Source organism: Panthera tigris, chromosome A2 (assembly GCF_018350195.1).
Source record: "Panthera tigris isolate Pti1 chromosome A2, P.tigris_Pti1_mat1.1, whole genome shotgun sequence".
NCBI lineage: Eukaryota > Metazoa > Chordata > Mammalia > Carnivora > Felidae > Panthera > Panthera tigris.
Window position 1 is genome coordinate 126,994,480 of NC_056661.1, and position 7,447 is coordinate 127,001,926.

The 7,447-nt window shown below is 34.5% G+C and overlaps 1 non-coding gene across 1 annotated transcript; it reads left to right on the top strand.

Annotated features, from left to right (window-relative positions):
• Nucleotides 1-762: 762 nt before the first annotated feature.
• LOC122236808 lies at nt 763-892 on the top strand. The gene has a single exon (XR_006215056.1). It is a non-coding gene; the product is annotated as a small nucleolar RNA SNORA70 (small nucleolar RNA).
• The last annotated feature ends 6,555 nt before the right edge of the window (nt 893-7,447 follow it).

Sequence of the window (7,447 nt, forward strand, 5' to 3'; positions counted from 1 at the left end):
AGAAAGAGATACATTAAAATTACCTTTTCAGGGGCACCTGGGTGGCTCAGTCGGTTAAGCGTTTGACTTCGGCTCAGGTCATGACCTCGTGGTTCATGGGTTCAAGTTCCGCATCAGGCTCTGTACTGACAGCTCACAGCCTGGAGCCTACTTTGGATTCTATGTCTCCCTTTCTCTCTGCCCCTCCCCTGCTTGTGCTCTGTCTCTCTGTCTCTCAAAAATAAATAAATGTAAAAAAAATTTTTTTTAATTACCTTTTCATTGTTAATTTGTCAGTGACAGATATTCTACAGTGAGGATCTGGGTGAGACTTAAAAACAGACGTTGCTTAAATTTCTACTCTGGACTGAACCTGAAGAATAGGTCTGGGCTCTTCATAGTTAAAAAAGATCTGACCTTAAAATTCTCTGTTGAAACAAATCATTTGAAGACCATCATCCCACCAAAGAGTATTCTTTAAAAAATTTTTTTTTAATTTTTACTTACTTATTAAGATTACTTATTTATTTTGAGAGAGAGTATGAGTAGAGAAAAGGCAGAGAGAGAGGGAGAGAGAGAATCCCAAGCAGGCCCCATGCTGTCAGTGCGGAGCCTGACGCAGGGCTCCATCCCACGAACTGTGAGGTCATGACCTGAGCTAAAATCAAAGAGTTGGTTGCTTAACCAACTGAGCCATGCAGGCTCCCCCATCCCCATCAAATAATATTCTTAATTTGCAATAAATATACCCTAGTATACATGCTTTTTAAAAGTAGAATATATCTACAGCTTAAGCCGACTGTGCTCTTTCCCCATGGGACCCAGTGTGCAATGGCTGCGAACAGCAGCCTCCTTGGTAGTGTATGCAGCCTGTTGGTTGTACAGGTTGCTCTAAGGGACCTTGGAGACGGTTTTGTTCCAGTGGACATTGAGGGTTGGCCTCATGCTTTCTCCAATCTAGGCTCCAGACAGGTACGCGGGGTGCCTTTGGAAAGCCCCAGGGCACAGTGGCCAGGGTCCACATTGGCCAAGTCATCATGTCCATCCGTACCAACTTGCAGAACAAGGAGTATGTGATTGAGGCCCTACTAGGGCCAAGTTCAAGTTCCCTGGCTGCCAGAAGATCCACATTTCCAAGAAGTGGGGCTTTACTAAGTTTAACGCGGATGAATTTGAAGACATGGTGGCTGAAAAGCGGCTCATCCCAGATGGCTGTGGGGTCAAATACATCCCTAATTGTGGCCCCTTGGACAAATGGCGGGCTCTGCACTCATGAGAACCTCAGCAGTGCCCTTCCCCATTCATGCCCACCAATAAATCCTGCTTCCTGTCAAAAAAAAAAGTAGAATATATTTGTACAATTTTAAATCTTTATCCCATAATTCCCCCTTTTTTCTTTTCAGTCACAAGAACTCTCATCTCACACTTCAGCAGCTCATGTTAAATATGTACCACGAATCCTGCACATGCTTCTCACTCTCATGCACTTTCATGTAGACATTTGGTGTACATGGATATATGTACATATGCACACATAGGACTTTAATCATTGATGTACAAATGGGATTTTATTTTATGCAATTTTCTGTAGATCCTCCTATGGCTACATAAATAGTTCATGAATATCATTCAATTTCTTTTTTTTTTAATATCACTCAATCTCTATAGCTCTCATTCATTGTTTATAGTAACTATATGTGGTTAGACAGAAGTTTTAAAATTTTATATATTGACGTATGTTAAGTTATTTTTAATAAGTTCTGAGTTTAATAATAAGTTCAACGATCTCTTCCAGTGGGAATACTAATTTCATGTACTTGATCCCCTTTTAGGATATTTACTGTTTTTAATATATAAATTTTATTCCTTTTATTTTCCTCCAAATGCATTATAACTTTTACCAACATCTAATAATCATTTTCCCATTGAGTTAACTACCAAATTGTCATATATTAAATATATATATACCTGGGTCTATTTCTGGATTTTCTAGGGTTTTTCCCCATTGCTTTTTATGCTTTTCTTACATTAGTACCATATTATTTTGATTAAAGTGGCTGTGGAGTATGTTTTGGTATTTGGTAAAGCACATCTGTGTGTGTGGATTTTTTTTCAATACTTCTCTTGGCTTTTTGCTAGTATTTACGTTCCACATAAACTAAGATTTTTCTACCTAATCTGTCTGTTTAAAAAAATCATTGAGGAATAGTAATGACATTTGTATTATAATTGCTTTTAATTTTGTGGAGAACTGGCAATTTTAAGACATTGATCATCAGATCCAAAATCATGGCATACATTTCCATGTTCTGGTCTTGTTTATCTTTCTCCATTAGATTTATGGTTTTATTTATAGAGGTGCTGTGTTTTTATTATTAATTTATTCTTAGATATTCTATATTTTTGTTAATATTATGTAATAAGTTTTATTTCACTATCCATTTCGATTTTTTTTTATAGAATAGAAAATAGTTGCTGATCCTGGTATATGTATTTTCTGTTAACAGATTGTTGTTCTGATTGGATAATTCCTATTGACATATTTTCAAGTTTATTAACTCTTTTCTCTGTCGTCTTCATTTTGCTATTGAGCCTCTCTTCCAGTGAATTTTTTGTTTTGGTTATTGTATATTTCAGTTATAAAACTTCCATTTGTTTCTTCTTTATGTCTTCTATTTCTTTGCCAAAAATTTCAATTTTACATTTGTTTCTGGAGTGTCCCTGATCGTTGGAGCATTTGTAAAATAACTGCTTTAAAGTCTTTTCAGATATTTTCAACAGCTGTGTCATTTTGTTGTTGGAATCTGTTGGTTGTCGTTTCTCCTGCAAGTGGAAATTTTCCTAGGTCTCCACACAGAGAGCAATTTTGGCCTCTATCTTGCACATTTTGGATGTTATGCTATAAAGCTCCTGGTTTATTTTAAATCCCAAGGAAAATGTTAACTTTTTTTTTTTTTTTCTTTTAGCAGGCAGTCAACCTGGTTAGGTTTATGCTGAAAAGTTCCAACATACCTTTTGTGGGTTGCAGTTCCAATTTCAGTTCAGATTTCATAATCTTTGTACTGCTGTTTGGATCTGTCCCCTGTGTGTACACCCAGAAACTAGTTTGGGACCTAGTCAGTACTTTATGAGTTAGCTCATAAAGCTCTCAGTAGCTTTGATATCCTTATTAGCATTCTATTTACACGTGCACAACTTGGTGATGGGTCCAGGAATTCATAAACAACTTTATACGTTCCCTCTCCACCCCCCGCCCCCCCGCCCTTCATCCTGTTCTCTATGATCTCCCTGGTACTTTTAGGTTTCCTGGGACTTCCTTTCTCAGTCCTCTGCCCGGAAAGCTGAGGCTTTAATTATCCCTCTCTGCCACCCACTTCTACAACTGTGCAGCATTCAGGGCCAAATGGTAGAAGTCCAAAGGGAAAAAAAAATGGTCAAATCAGTGCAGGATCTGGTGGTTATTTAAATGCTCATTTTCTTACCTAATGTGCCTGCTATTTATTTTCCAGTGTCTTCAAATAGCTGCTTTATGCATTCTGTCCATTTTTATAACTGTTGTCAGTGTGAGAGGTAGGGTGGAGTGTGCTTAGCCATCTTATGCAGAAGAACTGTTGTTAATTTATTTTTAGCATAACTATTGATAAGGATTTGTTTAAATTTATCACGTATAGGAATATAAAGGTTGAAGGACTACACCTTCTACCTGGGTGTTATTTATCTGAAATATTTCTTGCTGTTTGGATTGTATGTTAACACTCTGCATTAAAAGTTTCACTAATAATTAGCATGTGTTAATTGCTGAGAACATGGAGAATATAGAAAAGAATAAGTGTGATTAAAAACTAAAGTGCCTCCCACTCCTACCACTCAGTGATAATAGCTGCTTAATTTTTTTCCTTAACCTTCATCATGTATGTGTGTGGATGTATCTATTTATAGAAAGTGAAATAGCACTGTACTTATGGTTCTCTTTATTTTATAATACATTATAAGTAATATTCATATTATAAAAGTTTAATTGCTGCATAATATTCCACAGTATAGAAGTATATTGACTTTATAATAACCCACATCTTCTGAATATTTTTATGCAAACTATACTTTCTAGAACCTGCAGTTCCTCATAGAGTATTTTCACATAAAAAATATATGTCTGGTTGTTAACAATAAATAAATTAAGATTATAAGAAGAGTCTAATAAGAGATGACAAACATTATTCTTTGGGACACAGGTATATTATTGTTAAGTTCTCGTAATTACTTTAAAACTTTTGGGGTGCCTGGGTGGCTTAGTTGGTTAAGCGTCCAACTCTTGGTTTTGGCTCAAGTCGTGATCTCATGGTTTGTGAGTTCAAGCCTTACATCAGTCTCCCTGCTAACAGCATGGAGCCTGCTTGACATTCTCTCTCTCCCTTTCTCTGTGCCCCTCTCCTGCTCACTCTCTATGTCTCTCTCTCAAAAATAAATAAATAAATAAACTTAAAAAAAAAAAAACCAACAACTTTCTTCTCATTAGTCCAAAGCTCTTTGATTTCATGCTTCCTCTCTTTGGTATTGTTTTTTTTCCAAGTATTTAGCAATCATAGGGCTAAGGACAAGGCAAGAATTTTCTGTACAAATTATAATGGTAGTGTAGGAGGTAAATTTACTATTTGGTCCATTTTAGAAATCATTTACCTGACACATTACAGCTTGACTTCTATACACACACACACACACACACACACACACACACTTAAATAAAAGATACCTTTAGTAGGCATGTGAGAGAAAGTACATCCTCTGTTTTTGCAAAAAAGGAAACCGAACAAAAGAAAAAGCTCTCTGAGTCAAATATATTTGTATGTTATAGTTTCCATTAGATGATTATCAGAACTATAACAATACACTATAAGTACAGAAATGAACCTAAGTATGTCCAGGAAAAGTGTAGCTAAAAAATAATGAACCACTTATTAATTTGAGTGATTCCACAATAACACTATTCATAGCCCGTTTTCATAATCACAGTTTTATTTTATATTTTTTAGGAAAGCTGTTTCAAAGGTATGCTATTATAGCAAAACTATGATGTGGCAAAGACACTACTGATACTTACAAAATTATTTAACTATTTGAGCAATAGTACCATATTCCATTTTGGTCCTTACATAAGATTGCCCTAAATAACATAGCATATTATTATTTCAAAGAATTGTTATTTATTTCATTAAATAATTTTATTTCAATTTTCTATGGTACTGTAAAAGGTAAACCATGTAACATTTATCAGAGAGTATTATTCATGGTATTGAAGGATTTATACCTTTTCATGATTTTTAGATAAACATGCAAATCTTTTAAAAATAAAATATAAAGACATAAAATATAAAAGTATAAAATAAGGTATATATCACTATAAAATAGTTAATAGCTAAAATAACATTTTATACTATTCAAAACATCCTACAAGATTAACAAAATATATATCACAATTCAGGCAAATTGGATTTCTTATTCCATTTAATATTGTCCAACAAGCTTTGTGGTGAGAAGTTTTAGATTGTCAATTTTAGGGTAAAGGTTACGATTTATGTATTTGATGACTTTTGTCAGTTTCTGCTAAGGTGCTTTACATCTTCCTAAGGTAAAGTAGTATTTTTATATTTTTATATACTCTGATTTACTTATAACTGACAAGTGGCATATCTTAAATTGACAAAGATATGCATAGAGCAGATGTCAGAAGACAGAAATGATTACAGTATGGAGCACTTCTTTTGTAAAATATATGAGTTAATTCACCAGTCATGAAAATGCCGGACTGAGAAAAGCTTTCTTTGCGTAGAGTGTTGGCAGGTGTCATGAAACTTCCTCCAAACAAGATTATTAATTCATGACCTATTTCCCTCATTGCCATTTGCAGTAGCACCTTCTTCAGGAAGGACTGCCACTTTCACCAGAAAGGCCTTCAAATTATGCATGGGGGATGAAGTAAATGCAAATCTCCATCACAAATTTAAAAGCAAATAGTACTTTTGACAGCCAGATGCCTATCTTTCCATGCTAAAGCTTTCCAAGTTCTGATGGATGCTTTCTACAACCCTGCATATACCTTAAAACTCATGTGTCTCCAAGACTTTGTTGGTAACTCAGGGAAGAAAAACATACTTTTGTTGAGAATGGATGTCTTTTACAGAGCTAAGGTTAAAAGAGAAATTTTGAGGACAATGTCCTGCCCACGTGCTAGTAGATGAAACCATTCCAAAGGTTCTGTATTTTTGCTACAAAAAGGGGGCCTGGAGGAAATCTTAGAGCAGATGTCTGCCTTTAAACACATAGGTGTCCTACTTAGAAGTGTCTCATAACTTTTAACCTCATATATTTTGCATTAAGTCAGTCAATCAAGGCAAAAACATATCCGCACAGTCATTCCTCAGACATTACTCTGTTTTAACATTGATCACTGACCTATGTATCATTGACCTATGTTAAGGGATTTTTTGAAAAGTCATTGTCTCAACTTTTTGCTGTGTTGTTAAGGATGTTGTTTATCATATTATTCACTGAGTTTTTTTGTTAGGTCTTTGGTCTTAGTATCAGTTGTGATTTTCTGAGCATTTGCTACTGCATTTGGTTAGTTTGTGCCTTATATTACTCAATCTGTTACCTGACTTTCCTTTTTAGTGTGTGAAAACATATCTTGTCTATCTATTTTAACAAATATATAACTCATTATAGTATGCTTCTTAAAGACCATTAACTTCCTTCCTAGGAACACCTCACTATTTCAAATTATAATTTTAATATTGACTCATTTTTCCTGATGTGTAAATTAGGTTATTTTTCTTGGTTAGCTGCATCTTTATAAATTACTTCAAGTAATGTCAGACAAAGGTTGGATGCAACTTAATAATGGTGAAATGCATATCTTAAGATGAAATGCAGGTCACTTTAAAATCTAAATCCAATTTACTTTTCAAATCTTAATTCCAAGGACATCTCTATACACTACCACTTGTAATCAGTTTTGTCACCTTTGTGTTCCCATACACAAGAAAAATTTCCAAGGTTCATTTTCACTTGGCCCACATTGAAAATGCCTTCTTATTTTACCCCTATCCATCCAAACATTAACTATCATTCATTTCTTATTGTAGCTTATGCCAACTTTTTTCCTAACTCTGAACTTGTAGCATTTATTTACTTAACCATTCATCTAGATTTTGACTTTGTTCTGCCTATTGAAAATTCTTGCATTGCTTGGTAAGTAATATATTACTTCTTAATATATTAAGTACCAATATTTTGGCTTTCAGGTTGGCAATGAGTTCCTACAGGTGAGGAGCTGATTCCTGTTTAGAACACCCAAATATTCTATATATTCTGGTACATTTATTGAAAACATAAGCATGTATAAAATAATAAATCAGTTTATAGGATGAAATAAAAGTATTAACTTAGAATGAGTGGTCAAAGCAGATTTTAA